The sequence below is a fragment of the Schistocerca serialis genome, chromosome 1, assembly GCF_023864345.2.
Source record: "Schistocerca serialis cubense isolate TAMUIC-IGC-003099 chromosome 1, iqSchSeri2.2, whole genome shotgun sequence".
Taxonomy (NCBI): Eukaryota; Metazoa; Arthropoda; class Insecta; order Orthoptera; family Acrididae; genus Schistocerca; species Schistocerca serialis.
Window position 1 is genome coordinate 730934554 of NC_064638.1, and position 18148 is coordinate 730952701.

The following is an 18148-nucleotide window of genomic DNA, read 5'->3' on the forward strand; positions in this document are numbered from 1 at the left end:
GTAAAGTTTGTTGGAAGCCGCTAAGTGCTCTCATTCTCTAATGGTTCAAATGGCTCTAAGCACTATGGGACTTAACATCTGAGGTCATCAGTCCCCTGGATTTAGAACTACTTAAACCTAACTAACCTAATGACATCACACACATCCATGCCTGAGGCAGGATTCGAACCTGCGGCCGTAGCAGCAGCGCGGTTCCGGACTGAAGCGCCTAGAACCGCTCGGCCACAGCTGCCGGCCATTCCCTAATACTCCATGAATAAAGTCCGGGTATTTGCGCACCGCCAGGTACGCTGCCTCAACTGAAACACAGAGTTTCTATCTGTAATACTTGTAATATGTTGTTTCTCTGGGAAAGGACAGATACCATGCCGAATCTGCAGCTGTGATACATATTATGTACACTGAAGGAGGAGTGGGGAGAAAGGAAAGGGACTCATGATGTGAGTTGTATCGAGACTTTATGCGGAATCAGCAGTGACAAACATAAACGTGTGCCCAACCAGGATTTGAACTGAAGATCTCCTGCTTACGAGAGAGTGGCATTAACTACTGTGCCACTTGCACACACTGTTTATCACATTTGTGCGGACTACCTCGGTAAGCCTCCCAGCCGCCCTGCATTCCCATCCAGCGCCACCTATCCGCCGCCTCCGTACACGTTCTCCATGCTTGTAACTTTGAGCTTTGCGTAGGAGGCCGAACGTAACTGCCCGTCTGCCCTGAAAGTGGTGGATTCATTGCTCAATGAGGTAAATGTCCGAAAGAACAGACACCCTTCATTCATATAGTTGATTCACTTCAATGGGCAAAGAATCCACCACCTTCAGGGTGGATACGCAGTTACATTTGGCCTCCTGCAGGAATCTCAAAGTAATGAGCATGGTGGATATGGATGGGGTCTGCAGATAGGTGCTAGGTGGGAATGTGGGGTGGCTGGGAGGGGTACCGACGTAATTCACACTGTTATGATAAACAGAATGTCTGTGTGGCTCAATGGTTAACGTAACAGTGGTGAACACAGGAGATCTAGGGTTCAAATCGCGGTGTGCCACACATTTTCACACATTGCTGTCTCCGTAAAGTCCCGATGCAATTGACATCAATAGTTCCTTTTCTTTCCTTTCCCCCTCCTCCACCTTCAATTTACATAATATGTAATACTTGTCCATGTGTGTTAAACTTTTAATGTGAGAGAGCTTTTAAAATTTTAAAATTCGGTTGATAATTCCGCGAAATGCTGAAAATCAAATATTGCCTGTGGAAGCTGTTAGATAGTTAAGCTGCAACTGGAAATTGGTTCCACGTTCTGGGATCATCACTAATTAATGTAGATACTTGTGGAGGTAGTAGTGTTCATTTTTCGTGAATCAGATTTTTTCGACAAATCAGGCGGTTTATTTTGTTTTCAAATCTCAGCTAACAGAGCCCCAGTTTGGGCGTTATTACCTGGCTGCGAGTTCGTACAAAACTCGGCGATATCTGCTGGGGCGCAGCAGCAGCTAGCGCGGTGGCTTCCAGGGCGCTCCTGTACATCACAGCTGTCCAATATACGGCCGGCGGCGCGTCAGTCAACTGTTATTAGACAAGCAACATGGCTGCCGCACCGGTCCGCGCCGCGCCGCGCCACGCCACGCCACACAAGGCCGCGATATTAAAACTGCACAAGGCCGGCGAAGCCAGAGCTCAAGAAGCGGTCACCAACAATGCTACGCAGTGGATTCTGCTCACTACGAAAGAAGTCTCTCAGGTAGTCCATAACCTGGATACTTCTTACTTACACCGCTGTGGGACGCGCATTGTGAGTACCACACATTATTTCCATAACTATAGACAAATCTTGTGAATAAAATAGTAGCTATTCTAGCTGGATGAAATGAGAATTATATTACCAGTAAGCTAAAAAAAGATACTGATATTGCAACACCAGTCTGGGGTTAATCTATGCTAAAGCATTCTATCTCCATCGTTTCTTTATTACGCAGAGATTAGCATATTTTACGTATTAAAAGGACTTAAATATTTATATTACTTCTGTAATTTTTATAAATACACAGGGCGAAGAAAAATTCGCGCAGCCAGACATTGTAGCATGATTCCTCACATACTAGCAGCACAAAAATGTCTCCCACAAAATTTCGACCTGCACATATTCCCAGCAGTAAATGGACATTAAAGATTAGTAATCTGGCAAGGCTGTAATCACATATAGGGTCTGTCAGCACATAGCAGCAGTGCTTTGCGGTTGGTACACAGTGAACAGTGTTTTGGGTTAGCACGAAGGAGGTGGAGGGTTCGCTTCTGCAACGAGGTGTATTTTTATTTGCCAGTTTCATTCTGCCATATAATACTGTAGTATACACAGCGTCTTAAGCTGTATGTATCCGATATTTACATAGCACATGTTTTGAAATTATTTGCAAAGCACATTACTAGCCTGCTTGTGGCATAAGGCTATAACGAAATGTAATGGAAGAAGAATAATAGTTGGTACTAATCGATGGAACCATTGGAGTAGTGTACACAGGAAACTGGTTTCGAATCTAGTGGTGCGAAACTATTTTGTGAGAGACTTTTTGTACTGTTAGTATGTGAGGAATCGCAAGGCGAAGTCCAAGTCCGCGAATTTTTCTCCACCCTGCATAACTGTTGCACTCTTTGTGAAATTATATGTTCAATAACCTGTTCCTTTTTCAAAATAAAAATTTGTATTTGTATAATTTTTGTGTCATATTTTAGTTTTAATAATTGAAATGTAAAATGTTGACAGATATACAAACAAGAAGTTTGAATTATGATTCATGCTATGCACAGCCCTATTATGAAATTTATTTCTGAACTTGTTTATTTTCCTCTCTTTGTTCACTGTACTTGATGATTTGTAACTTAACTATGCAAGTCCCTTTTTGTGTTAACAGTAAACTTTGTTAATGTCTACTAGTGACATCATTCATGTTAATACAAGTAGTGGAAATATGAAGATCAAGCTTTGCTGTTGGTTTGATTGTTACATTTACACTATTACACTTCTTTCCATTTATTCTAATGCTACTATGCAAAATTTATGCAACCAAACATGTGTTTATGAATTTAATTTCTTCTACCCTTTCCCCATTCACCTCTTTCACCTCTGTCTGTTAATGCGAAAATATGACTTTATAAGATTCTTCCCCATTACAAATGTTTGCTGAAAATGCAATGCATAGTGGTATACAGTACAATTACCAATGCCATTTTATTTGCTATTACATCATATTCCTCCTTAAAGATTGGTATTGACCTTTCTTTATTACTTTTGTACACATGCATTTGATGCTCAGGTTCTTGAAACCTATTAGATCGAAAATACATTTGCTGGATTAGTCACTTTTCCTATTCACAGTTCTATTATGAAATATATTTCTCAACTTGTGTTTATAATATTTTCCCTCTGTGTGTACTTCACGTTTCATATCCATAACTACTTATCTCTTGCAAATAAATCACATGCTCTTTAAGCTGTTTGCTTTTTGTATACTAGCATCCCCTCACATGGATAGCACTGTGTACATACCACTGGTCAACTTTTCTGGCGTAATGGTAATAAATTATGTGCACAAACCTTCCTCATGAATCAGTCAGTCCATTAGTGAAAACTCCACTAAAATCTCTACAGCAGTTCCTGAGATTACTCTTCACATACGGAAAGAAACACGTGGTGGAGTACCATGATTTATACCATGCATAGATTCTGGTTTCTGTTTGATTCTTAATTTATAGTTTTTATTTTGCTTGAAACGTGGCTCAATAGTGCAGTGGATGATAAATGATAAAACTCAAGCTGAACCACATATAGGTGAGATAATGTTTCATTGTGCAATAGGATGTGGATACAAGAACTTTGAACAGGTAAGAAGAAAAAAACAGGAATGCTTCTTTAAAAAATACAGTAAACATAAAATACTCATATTTCTTATTTTTCTCTTAATTACTCAAGTGACAATAAATAAGTAAATAAATAAAACTTTAACGTTCTAAAGTAGTAAGAAAAATGAGCTTCAGTAACATTTCTTCTTATTGGCATAGAAACTCACCAAAGAAGTAGTCCAAAAAAAAAGCACCAAGCTAAACTCTAAGGTTCCACAGTTCAATTCTCATTCGGTCCTAATAATTTTTCTGTCATTTATAATCACTATTTTGTAATAAGAAAAATGCTGAACTATATCATGGTTTGGCATCAACTTTTAAGAATAGGTCTGCGTATAACAGGGTCAGTAAATCAGTTCAAAGGACATAGAAAATTACGAACAACAGGACCATTCATATTAAAGCTTTGTGATCTATGAAACAAAGTTTGAGATGAAGACAGCTTTACTTATTTTATTTGAAGTATCTTCCGACAACAGACAAATTGAAGAAAAAAATAAAATTTGTTTAGTTGTATTAAGTTCTTGGAAAAGGAATCTAATAGTAATATTACAAACCAGATTAAAGAAAAAGGCAATAAACAAAGCTTTATAAAGTACATAGTCAGCACTAATGAAAGTTCATTGAAATACAAAATGTGTTCGTCATTATGCGTGTTGGAGTTGCGAGCCAAAAGAATGAGCAGAAAAATAACTTTGACAGTATCTAAAAACCAGTGTTCACTGACAGATGCAGAACATACAAAGTTATTCACTATTGTAAAGTGTATTGAGAGTACAATTTCTATCAAATCACAGCCTAAACTAATTACAGCCAGTTTTGTAAAACTGCACACATGAAATGCTGTTCATACCCACCACTCCACACCCTCTATCCCTAGGCCTGTCTCTTCACAAATATCCTATACACTAATTTTTAGACATAGTTTTACTGAGGGTGGAACCGAATCAGAGGAGCACCTTAGACAGTGTTATTTCTCAAAACTGATTTACCATAATGAATGGCTCAAACAAGTGTAAAACTGTAAGATGTTTAGAGGAACGTACCAGCAATAAGTAAGGAACCTTGCAGAGGGATGAAGCAAAATGAGTTCAAAGGCGTCTATAGAATTCGATTTACATACCTTCACATTTTGGTTTGTACGGGTCATTTTGCTATGACAGTGAAGCACTGTGGACTTACAGGAACGTTAAGTAAGGTACACGCTTCAGGAGATGATTCCAGACAGGGAAGGAATAGAAAAATCCAATTCAACATAACTTCATAAATGGACAGTGACTCTGCAATAAAGTAATTGGTCCCACTACGTTACATTACACAACACATGGAGTATTGATTTCTTCTATGTTACAAAAGATGTTCAAAGTGGCTGTCATGTAATGTAATGAGACGTTCATACATTGCAGCATGGGCTGCTTCACTCTTTCCTTTGTTCCAGGCTGTAACAAGTTAGCGTCATAGACTATACAGACACTCTGTTCAATAGACTGCACATCAGAAACCTGTTCACACACACAACACGTTTCAGACAGTAAACAATTAAAAATCGAGGGGTTTTAAGTTCAGTGATAGAGTTGGCTAGGCACAACGGTATCCGTGTTCTATCTACTAGAGAAGATCTTGAGAAGTTGACAAATTATGACGTGGAAGTGGGCTGATGTTCCATCATTCTGGGAGTGGGCTGATACTCCATCATTCAACAGCCATATTACCTGTCGCACTGATAAAGGCACATTCTCTGGCAAAAGATGCAGAGTTTTCTGTGGGAAATCGACATTTGTGTGTCCGTTAAGGCGCTGTGGTAAAACAAATGGTCGAAGTATGTGGCCACCAACAATACTTCCCAAAACGAGAGTGTTAAACCAAGGGTGATTCAATCATTCTTTGAGGATTTTCTGCAGCCTACAAATTACGAATGTGTGATTTTATGATTCCAACTCTACAAAAAGTCGCTTCATCAGTGAAAAGCGCTGATGACAGAAATTTCATAATGATGGTGGTCTGTAATAATACTGAGCGAAAACAACCTTTTCTCATGGAAAAAAAATCCGTTTCTGATTATTCCTACAAGCTGAAAAAACGGATGAGACGGCGGTTTGCATACCCCGTGTCTCTCCACACAGCACCTGAGTGACGACATTGGGATTTTGTGACATGGCGGCCGACCGCTGCTAAATGACTAGTGAGAGCCAGTATACGGAACTGGTTAGACGGATAACCCCTGTGCACATTGTAGGTGATCGTAATAGCACAGATTTTCATACAGTACACCAAAACCAGTCTCTGTCATACTCCACACTTGTGGTGGAATAAAAGGGATACCGGCACACTTTTGATATCAAATTAATTAATTAAATTAATGAATTAATTAATCATTTAATTACCCCAATGTTATGAGTTTCCCTGGCAGGCATATGTCCCCTTCCACCCCTGCCACACTGGGAAATCCCTGTCCCACCCCTCCCCCTTTTCGCCACCCATAAAAAAATGGCAGGACATTCAAATGTAGGCAGAAAAATAGAGCAACTGGGCTACCTCCACTAACCTAACTCCCCTTCTCCTCAGACGTCGCCGACCCCTGACCAGGAAATGGTAGCAAAAATCGCTCAGTCAGTGTTGGAGAACCTCACGAAAGTAGGCTAATGTTTATCAATCACATAGAATTAAACAATTTAAAGCATTGGAATATTGTTTAAACAATTTTTGGAGATATTGTTTATTTGAGCAATTTGCAGGAGTGAAGGCTGTGCACAATATTATTTATTTAAACAGCTTGCAGAGATGTATTTCATGCAGCTTATGTATTTCTGAAATGAGGATGGAGCCCGAAATAACGATGTCAAACAACTGGTGTTACTCTACTAAAAAAGAAAAAACAACTTGTAGCAGGCAGACTCAAATTCTATAGAGCGCTCCCTTCAGCTACAACTCGCCTACAGCTGCCGTGGCGTTCCTCACTTTTTGAAAGGTCTAAAACTTCATGACTGTTTTCGAATCCCTCAACAGGTAGCGGTAAAAGTCAAAGACACACAGTTGATCAGATGTCTAAAAAGATTCTCCTAGAATTCGAATCACTTTCCTACAGACGAAAGAAATAGCTGGAGTTTTCGGTGAATTTTAGATGTCCTACAACCGCTGGTCTGAAGTTGCTCTAAAGCCACAATGGCGTGTGGGGGCAGCATCCCACCTTTCCGAATCAGAGGAGGCTGGTCTGCTTGAGCTTGTCTCTGAATGCTTGACATCATGTGACTCTCTGACGTCATGGAACATTCCGTAGATACTGTCTTGTTAGAACCAGTCTGTATAGACTCCTATGCCCTCACAAAGGATGTCTTATGACCCTCTGACGTCGTGAAACTTCATGTGATTGATTCTTACTGAATTTATCCACCAAATTGCTGTTACTGGTGTTCTACAGACGGACAAATTACGAAAATTTCAACGGAAAAATTTTATTTACACATTGAAAAACAAATTGCAGTCATATTGCACTGACAGTTAAACCCTGCAAAAGTGATCTGCAGCTCATGAAAAACAGAAACTATCGCCAAAGACAAAAGAATGGTTCAAATGGCTCTGAGCACTATGGGACTTAACAGCGGAGGTCATCAGTCCCCTAGAACTTAGAACTACTTAAACCTAACTAACCTAAGGACATTACACACATTCATGCCAGAAGCAGGATTCGAACCTGCGACCGTAGCGGTCGCACGGTTCCAGACTGAAGCGCCTAGAACCGCTCGGCCACTTCGGCCGGCCGCCAAAGACACTTTGTCAATTACGCTGCTCTACTACTGTCGAGGAAAGCTTGGATTTTTCGGGGTCAAACCGATCTCCAACCAGGCTATATCGCCACAGAGGATTGTACCACCATATCAAGTCATTGTAGCAAACGCAGTTCGTATCCTACAACATACAAAATCATCGCTTCTGCATCCTGCACAATAGCTATCGACCATCAGGCATTGACATATTACTGCGAAGACACACATATCTCAAAAACATAAGCACATGCACCGTATATAGTCATAGCACTAGACATTCCCTGCGAGGTTGGTCAGTCATGCACCGCGGCCAACGGTAATGAGGCAATGCCCCCACACATGCTGGCCTGATGTGCCATCAGAGAGCCTTCTGCAAACAGTGGCCACTCTCCGAACAAGAGTACAAAGGCTGGGGTGGTTCCCCTGACGTAAAGCCGTCCTCTAACAGTACTGTTTCCGGTATGGCCTGCATGCTGCCCTGGTTCCTGCATCGAGTTCCGACCATCTGCAGACTCTGGGATTAAAAGAACATTTGCTTTCTGCACTACGTCCATGAAAAATGCTTCGTCAGTCGTGAATTAATTTCCCATTCTCAAAACCGATGTAATCTGCAGTATCCGATTTCACACTCCAAAACAAGAAATCGTCGAGTAGTATGTGAAAATTTCCTGAACTTCATGTATTTTCACATGGTGTGCCAGAATATCATACCATCTACGCGACTATTCTCGGTATCAACGACATAGCAATATGCTACCGATCGCTTGCACAGTAAAATTCCAAAGATAAAGAGTGGAAATTATGTTTCTAGAAACCCTAAATTTTAGAGAGGTCATTATGTGGGACGTGCTGCAAATCATTAAGAAAAACTTATTTCTTCTGCAAAGATTTTTACAAGAAAAGTCGAAAATAGGTGAAACTGGTAGTCCCACTCCAATTTTTTAACATATGTCGATGTCAGAGGTATAACAGATTTCAGAGCATCCTTGTACTTCACGAAGTCAAGTAAGGTTCCAACACTCGTAATCGTATGTGTTTCTCATGTCTAGAGAACCAGCTAATGTCTCTCCACCACCAGTGTTTGACCACCTCGATGCAAACAACACATCACGATCGATGTTCTCTCAACCAAATAAAAACGGGAAATGTGTAGAATGACAGTACAAGCAGTCGCCCTGTCAGTTTACATGGGGGAGGGGAGGGGGGGGGAGAATGATTGGCCAGCGCAGACACTCGCCATATTGAAACTTCTGAAATTTACACATAAATATCGAAGAATACTGGCAACACAGGCAATCACGCAGGCTACCCGTCACATACTGATTATTAGTTCACTATTGACTCAACAAGAGGGCGACATGATTAAGTCAACTGCATCTCCATTCCCCAGCTGATCGCTTGGGAAGGCTGAGCAATGACTCGCACCTCCAGCCACCGGCTATCTCCGCCATGTGCCAGTCATGCCAAGCGGTGTCGCCATAGGAAACCAGTCACATGTCAGTTTAATTACAATCAAATATTACGATTGCAGCATCAATCTGGTGACATTTGACAATGAATGAAGTATTGGAAATACCTCCTCGTGACGACTGTGAGTCTGGAAATATCAATTTCCCACGTAAATCTATATCCTCATTATGACTGGACATAATTTTTCACATGAAATCTTTCATATCCCTTACAGCTATCGACGCATTGAAATCGCACACAGAAACAGAAAAAAAGCACAATTGCGCTAGCTGGTGACAACTGTACTACATTTACAAGCAATTTTAGAATATGTGGCAAGAATTGATGTCATGATCACATGAGCAGAAGTGACATAAAATCGGTAAAATTACAAAATTGGCGGAAAATTCGTATACATTGAGGGAAAATACGTCAAAATGCGGGGAAATTGAGGGAGAATGAAGGAGTACTTACAGGTCTGCTTGGCGCAAGAAAATTCTTGTACATGGGAACGAGCATGCGACAGAAAAAAGAAAATGAGGAAAAGTTGACATGGAAGTGCAAGGAACCAGGGAAACAGCAATTTTTCGAGGACAGCGGTAAGATGACTGGAATACACTGTTTTAATATGGATGACCCCCATATGTAGATTAATAAATTTATATGCATTGAATCACAAGCCAAAGTGTGACTTTAAAGTTAGCGGCCTCATAGACTCTTATACAGTGTCCTTAGCTAAAGAGCATTGTATTACCAGCTTGGGGACTGCAATATACAACTACAGAATGGATCATGTGTTTGACCCTACGCAAGACTGTTTAAGTGTTTTAAATTCAAGCAAACAGTATTTAAAATTTGCTTCTCTGTACTCTCTACCAATCACAACCATGCTGCTTCAGCTAACCAATTCCTTACAGAACAGATGCTGCATGGTTTTTTATCAACAGTCTGCTGTATGTTTATGAGGTAGTAGGGATACATACAAGTTGACTTCTGTCATTGATGCTTTCTTGGAAAAGAGAACCGTATCCTTCTAAATTGATGTGGTTCTGCGTTAAAGGATGATAGGAAGTAGATGGAGTAATCGGTTGAGAGGGGTTGTAACGAGGTGCGATTTAATGGTAGACCTTCTAGAGAGAGGGAGATGTTGTGTCAGATTATTTATCACATATTTAACCATTTTTTTCCGTTTTCTCTCAGGGTGACTCATTTGTGTGGTACGAGCTGGAAAAGACGTAAAATCGATGAAAAGACGACAACCGTGTGGAGTGATGAGGGTACTTACATGGATGTCTGAAAATAATTCCATTTCTCCATCAGTGGGACTGACAGCTGATGTTGCATTCTGTCCATGCTCTGTCGGTTTAAGTCTTACAGAATACTCAATTGTTCCAAACATCATTATGTATTGTAATTCATAAAAATGAAAGACGCAGTGTCCAGTGATTTGGAGGTCATGATGACTACCACCTAGAACGCCGGAACAACGATCATACACCTGGGTGCAATGCGCACCAACAATATGAGCAATCGATGCTCTGAATCTCATCAAAAACGGAACTCCGAAACATCTGGTACCATTGTGGAAGGTGAGATTAAATGTAATTGGACTGCTTTTTGGAAACACTCCACTATGCTTCAAACTCTTCCAGTTTCCATATGTTGCAATGTCTTCTACGACATTTTTGTCAATAAGAAACGCCGCCTCTGTCTTTTATTTTAGCCATCATGTGTGTTGTGGGAGCAGCTTAGTTTGCACCATGTGATGTCCAGCTGTGAAAGCAATGGATCGAAACGTGTTAATGTCGGTTTAGCACCTGACACAGACATTGAAGTCATGGCAGAAAAACAAAATCTATGGCTGTGCACACAGCTGTGTCATACACTGCTTCGATGTGTTACAGCAAAAAACAATGTATCAAACTGCTAATGAAACAGCCATACAAGAACTCTCGATTCTGATTGATAATCTGTGGTATATGGTCTTCCTCTAGTACAGGCGACAAAGGAACACACAGGTATGTTCAAGCAACTGCTCTAATAGATCAAAACATGTATATTTAATGGGACCAGCACATATGTTCGATGTCAATACGCATATTGGAAGAGAGAAATACGATAAAATCTTATTGAGTTCTCTACCGGGCGACATTAGCGAAGTTTTTGTAGTTCATAGTTTCACTCCGTTGGATGTTAAAAAATATCCAGGAGAGAAAGAGAGAGGAAGAGAGAGACACTGTGACATCAACAAAACCTCAGATACCATTACACTGTCGTATTTCTACAGTGGTAATCATAGGAATACGGTAAAAGAGATTAGGGCATTTGCAGGGGGATATAGATTGCCATTCGATATCGATGAATTGTGTTGTGCATCTGAATTTCTTTGTGCACTCAGCGTATACTGAACATAGTTGTGAATTTCCTCCTTTAAGTTAGTTTGCTTTTTTTCTCATTGCGATAGCTCTCTACCTAGTCAGTGACTGGTGGAGAAATAGACAGTCTTCTATCTACGGAAGAGTACTGTCAGAACGTGGCGGGATTTCGGGAGGATTATCAAGCGTCTGTGACTTGGCTGGGAATATTAGTTCTTCCTACTCTATCAAACGCCAACTACCGTGTGAAAATGTAAGTACCATAAACAAAAGACGCGAGGGCTTTTTACTGTAATTTATTCCTCGACGAAATTGTGATATCGACGATGTGACAGGAGGATTTTGTCACTGGAAAGCTATGGTAGGCCGTGCAAAACGACATCCAGCTGGTGTGAATTTGAACACACTATAATTTCTCGAACACTATATACCTATAAAAGCTAATGACGCTATTTGTCGGAAATGTTATGCTGTTGGAATATAACATTACTCTGGTTAGTGTTCTGACATAACGCCAGACGTTTCTGTAAAAAATGTTAGCCGCAACGGGAGGATAGATTTGACGTGGGGGATTGTGACTTCAACACATTGATGAATGTATCCGACTATAAGGGGTGACAGATTCATTTCGTAAACACCTGCACGATACGCTAATGCAAAGGTTCAACTGGATCTGCTATAGTGTACAAACACAGTGGGCAGTACGGCTGTAACATTATGAATACACAGAACTTCCTCTCATTAGCTACCATAAACAGATCCTCGCATATTCTTTGTCACACTATCAACTGCGATGTTTATTACAATACTTCACCAATTTCGTCCACGGGAGCACTGTTGGTTGTATCATAGTGCCAGGCGCCTGTTCTCTGCAGTACTTATTATACCGGCAGTCAGTTCTCGAATCTGACTGGCTGGAAGATCTAAATGTTAAATAATTTCCTAGAACTGAGGAGAATCAAAACACACAGCCAGTGTGTGTATGTGGACATATTACAACATTTTCGGACGCTATACACACATAAACAGTAATGACACTGCTTGTCTGAAATGTGAATGTGTTGGGGTATAAAGATACTGTGATCTGTTTTCCGACATGTGCAAAGAACATGATTTGGGTGGGACTATATCTGTTCGTAAGGGATCTGTAGATTTGATGAGGAAAATTCTGATTTCACTGCATCGGTAGCTGTAAGGGGTATGAAAGACTTCACAAGCAAAATTCTGTCCATTCATAAGGAGGGTACAGATTTATGTGGGATATTAATATTTCCAGAATCGCAGTTGTCAGGAGGAGGTACATCCGAGACTTTAACCATTGTCGATTGTCACCAGTTTGGTGTTGCTATTGTAATATTTAACTGTAATGAAACTGATAAATACGTGGTTGGTTTTCTATAATGACACTGGCATGCAGACCACATGGTAGAGGTAGCCGGGACTGGCCGCTGTGAGCGAACGGTTCTAGGCGCTTCAGTCCGGAACCGCGCTGCTGCTGTGGTCGCAGGTTCGAATCCTGCCTTGAGCATGGATGTGTGTGATGTCCTTAGGTTAGTTAGGTTTAAGTAGTTCTAAGTCTAGGCGACTGATGAACTCAGATGTTAAGTCCCATAGTGCTTAGAACCATTTGAACCATTTTTGAGGTAGCCAGTGGCTGGAATGAATGGACATGTCCAGCTTAAAGTGGGAGCCTCTGCACAGCCTTCCCAAGAATAGAGACGCAGTTGAGCTAACAATGTCGCCCACTTGGTGGGTGAGTGGCGAACTAATACTCAGTACGTGCTGGGCAGCCTTCATAATTGCAGGACAGGGATTTCCCAGTGAGGTGGTGGGGGAAGGGGACACATGCCTGCCAGGGAAAACTCGTAAGGTCATCAGGGGGTCAGGATGATTAATTTATCGATTAATTAATTTACATAATTAATTTGATATCAATTTCATATGTGCCAGTACCCGCTTTATTCCATTATTTCCATTAGTGAGCCATGTGCCTGAAGTGTATACAGAGCATGTTGTTTCAGAGGTGTGGAACAAACATTCTGTTACCGCCCAGGTTGTTCATCTCTGTCAGAACATTCGTGCTGGGGACGAATAACTGATACAAAGTTTCTGCGAGTTGGGTAGTGCTGTCTCTCTGGGTGATCTGGATGGGAAATGATTGTATGAACATGTGCTTTAATACATGTACAATTACTTTCTGTATTACGCGACCTGCAGTAGGTAATGAGAATGCAAGTTTATTTTGTTAACAGCAATAAACAAATAAATATCTATCAGAGTAAGTGGCGCAGTAAATCTGCAAGGCCTCTCAACTTTTTCCATGTGCTTGACCACACACAAAAATTATCTCAGCATCCTCGTGGATTGAGTAATGGGCTTTTGTGCTTAGGCTTAGATTAAAATTACACAATATGGAACACAGAAATTAGTTTTGTTCATCAGTCTAACTTGCATTAATTAAATAATAAACTAATTTACCAATAGAAACTGCTTTATTGCAGACTCCCCATTCACTATGAGATGTGAAGTGCCCATTGAGCTATTTAGCATACCGCGAGATGCTGTAAGCCCATTCTCTGGTGACCTAAAGAGAAGGGAAGCTCTCCATTAGAGCATGCATATTTTAATGAAATGACAATGTTACGCACCTTAAACGTTTTATTGAACGATGATTAATAGGAGTGGCTCAATCAAGCATGAAAATATGGCTACCACATCACACACATATTAATGAAAGTGGACATTACCTATCTATAATAGAAACACATGGTCACTATAACAGTCAGGTTTATTATTTTAAAACATCAACATAGTGATCTCATGACAGAAGTCAAGCATAACTCCAATCGCTGTCCAAATCCTTAGGCACATCCCAGAATGCCTCCCCCAAATCCATTTGCTTCTTCACTTCTACTTCTCAACATATGAGTTACCCACTGAGATAAGTAAATGAATGTTTAATAAATGGACAATTGCGAAATCAAACCATGGTGCAGGAGGGTGAGCACAATAAAATCATAATTATGAGGATAAATAGCAGATACAGCCAATAACAGCAAGAATGATTAGTCATTTAAAGAAATGACTTGGAAAAATAAGTATGAACACCAGTAGTACTGCCAAAGTCTGTAATGGAAACAACTAGCAGTGGGGAAATAAAGAGACAGACAGCCCAGTCTACATTGTTGCCAAATTTATTCCCCACCTCCTCTTCCTGGTGGCAGGATAGATGTGGCAACACCACATTGTTGATGTCATCACCCCCACTTCTCCCCACTTCCCCTCCCTCACTTCGCCTCTCTCACTTGCATTCTCCCTCTTCCCCTCCCCAACTTACCCTCTACTCCCCCTTTCATGAATTGGTGGAAAAAAGACTCAGTCTATGTTGAGCTGCTGGATAGGGAGGATGTAAGGTACTGTTGTTATTTATTTTTGAGGGTGTTAGCCCACTGTTGAATTGTCTGGCAGCCACCCTCACTTTCCACTGCCCCCACCCACACAGGCGCCACCCCAATACCCTCTTTTACAGTGGCGTGTGTGTGTGCGCCTGGAAATTTGAAAATCGACTGCTCTTGTGCAGAATGCCACCACCAGAAGATGTTCAAAACTGTCCTATAAATGCCCTCACCCGCCGAAATTGTGAATTGGCTGGAAAAGGCTGGCGAGGGAGGTACTCTCTTTCTTTTGGCGGGAAAATGTGCTGACGAGATGTTGATGCTGCACACAGAGGACTTTAATAAGAGTATTACCTGTCAGCATACAGCTGAGAACTGCATCCATAGTCTCTTGCACCCGAATGGAAGGAGGTGATAATGGATGAGTGTAGGGAGAATATTTTCCAGCAAATAATGGTGATGCAGCATGATGGACTGAGAATGTATTTTGCAACTCACAGGGACTATTGCTTGTGCTGGAGCTGTTCACATTTTTTAAAATGGCAGTCAATCCCCAGTGCAGGATACAACTTCATCCGATTCCACTAGCCCAGACTTAATTAATGAGAGGTGATTTCCTTGGTGTGTGGGGCTCAACTGAAACAGGTTTTGTTGTGCTGGAAACCAATAGGAACATAGAATTCCCCCCTCCAACATCTGAAAATTAGCGGGAGCCATTCACATTCACATGATCATGACATCCGGGGATATAAGACAGATACAGTCTCATTTGCAGTCAGTCAGTAGAAGAACCACGAAGCACCAAAAGCAACTAAGATCGTCATCTGCCTATGCCTTGCAGAAGCAGCATAAAAGTAAGCACTTGTGGTTTAGTTCCATATTCTTGTTCAACTCCATATCTCTGTCTGTGGTTGCTTATTGTTCCTTCTTCTTTCTTCAACTACCTCCAGTATGTCTGGACCAGCAGCAACCTTCAGTTTTCAGAGCTTGCTATGACCTCCGGCATGTCCACGCTAGGAGCAACCACAGCCAGCCTGTCAGGACCAGCAGCGACCTTCTGCCTGTCGGGGGGCTGCAGCAACATTATGGGGTCCTATAGTGCACATGACCAGTGTGTTGGAGCAGAACAACAACCTGCTATTATCCATCCTGTTCATCGATTTGTGTAATGAAGACACCCAGCCAGTCCCTGCGTCTCAGAAGAATTGTGCTGTTGGTCCTACGCCACACAGTACATGTCAGTACTGGTCTCCAACATAAGCACCATCCCACAACATTCAGGTGTTATTGCTGGGACGGAGTGTTGATTTGGTGGATGAGAAGCTAATGATTCCTCCCAGTGCTCTAACGCTATTCACTTCAAATTATAATTTAACAGTCAGTGGTCCAGAGCGTTTAGATACTGGTACAAAGGCATCAGTGTACAGTGTCTGGCGTGTTGTGTTAGCGACTTAAAATGCATCGAGAAGCATTAACGTGAGGTTTACAGAGACGGAATGGGATGAGCTGTGTCATGCAGAACCCTACATCACTCACCAGATGACTTCCGAGTATTATCCATCTCGTTCACCCCTAGACATTTACTGAGCTGGCCTGACACTATCTATCACATCATTGTACAATAGTGCAGCACTCATCGTGAGATCTAAAGGTCGATTCATATATCTGCAACACACCACTGTTAGAAACTTGTTTAGGCTACGGATGATGCTATCCCTTGTGTTACTGAACAAATGGATGCTATGTGTTGAAACTCTATATATAGACATTGTGAACTATCTGCGTACATATGGTGTGCATATGGACGATTTAGAACACTGCATCAGTATGATGCTAAAAACAAGAAGTTAAAGGAACACCCATCAGTTTGAGAGAAATTGACGCTGAATTCTGTGCATACAAGAAAGCTTTATTTGCTACATTCTGTACAGTTGTGAAGATAAAAAACCAGTTGATTTTTTCAATGTAGTTCACCCAGTGTATGGCTGTTGAATCAAAATATGTACATTACCGTAAACCACGTCTTTTTTTTCGTACCTCTCATAATATTGTTACTGCTACCAGTATTTTCACTGCAATATCTAGAATACCACAGCAGCATGAAGATGCCTGAATCACCTCGACACCACAGTCAACATATTCAGTCATTGTTAAACTGAATGATAGACAAAGCATTCATGTGTATCCAGGGTGAACATTAATAAAACCGACAAACTGCAGGGATGGATTCGTGACTGGAAATGGAGGAAGAAATGTCCGATGAATCTATGTCCAGAAATGCATCGCTGCCACAGTACACGGCGCTGATGAATGAAAGCTCCTCTGACCATCTGCCACGTGTTCCTTGTGTGTTAAAGGCTGTGTGATTGACACGCCATACAGTAAGCAGCAGTATGATACGGTATTCATGTCGGGAACTAACCGAGTTGGTGTTTGCGTACAACCAAGCAGATGGAAACGGTCGAGAGGCAGCAGTTTATGTGGTCACGGGTCCTTTCAGACAGACAAACATGCAGGGAAGCGGCAGACTGTGCATATACCAGATTTGGAGGACCAGGTTCTACAGGATATTGAGACAAACCCTAGTACAAGCTCCAGGCAAGTGGCCCACAGGCATGGTGTACCCCAGAGTACGATTATGTGTATTCTGCATGACAAATGCTACTATCCGTATCACCTGCAATGATTGGAAGGATTATCAGTATCGGATTTCCCTCTATGGGAAGAATTCTGTCGATGGTTTTTGCACCAGACCACGCCAATTATGGGATTTCTGTTGTCAATCCTCTTTACCAACGAAGCAACCTTTACCAGAAGTGGCAATATCAATCTGCATAATCGTCATCTGTGAGCTACACATAATCCTAAGGGAATGGTTGAGGCATCTCATCACCATCGGTTCAGTATCATCTACATCTACATCTACATTTATACTCCGCAAACCACCCAACGGTGTGTGGCGGAGGGCACTTTACGTGCCACTGTCATTACCTCCCTTTCCTGTTCCAGTCGCGTATAGTTCGCGGGAAGAACGACTGTCTGAAAGCCTCCGTGCGCGCTCTAATCTCTCTAATTTTACATTCGTGATCTCCTCGGGAGGTATAAGTAGGGGGAAGCAATATATTCGATACCTCATCCAGAAGCGCACCCTCTCGAAACCTGGCGAGCAAGCTACACCGCGATGCAGAGCGCCTCTCTTGCAGAGTCTGCCACTTGAGTTTGTTAAACATCTCCGTAACGCTATCACGGTTACCAAATAAGC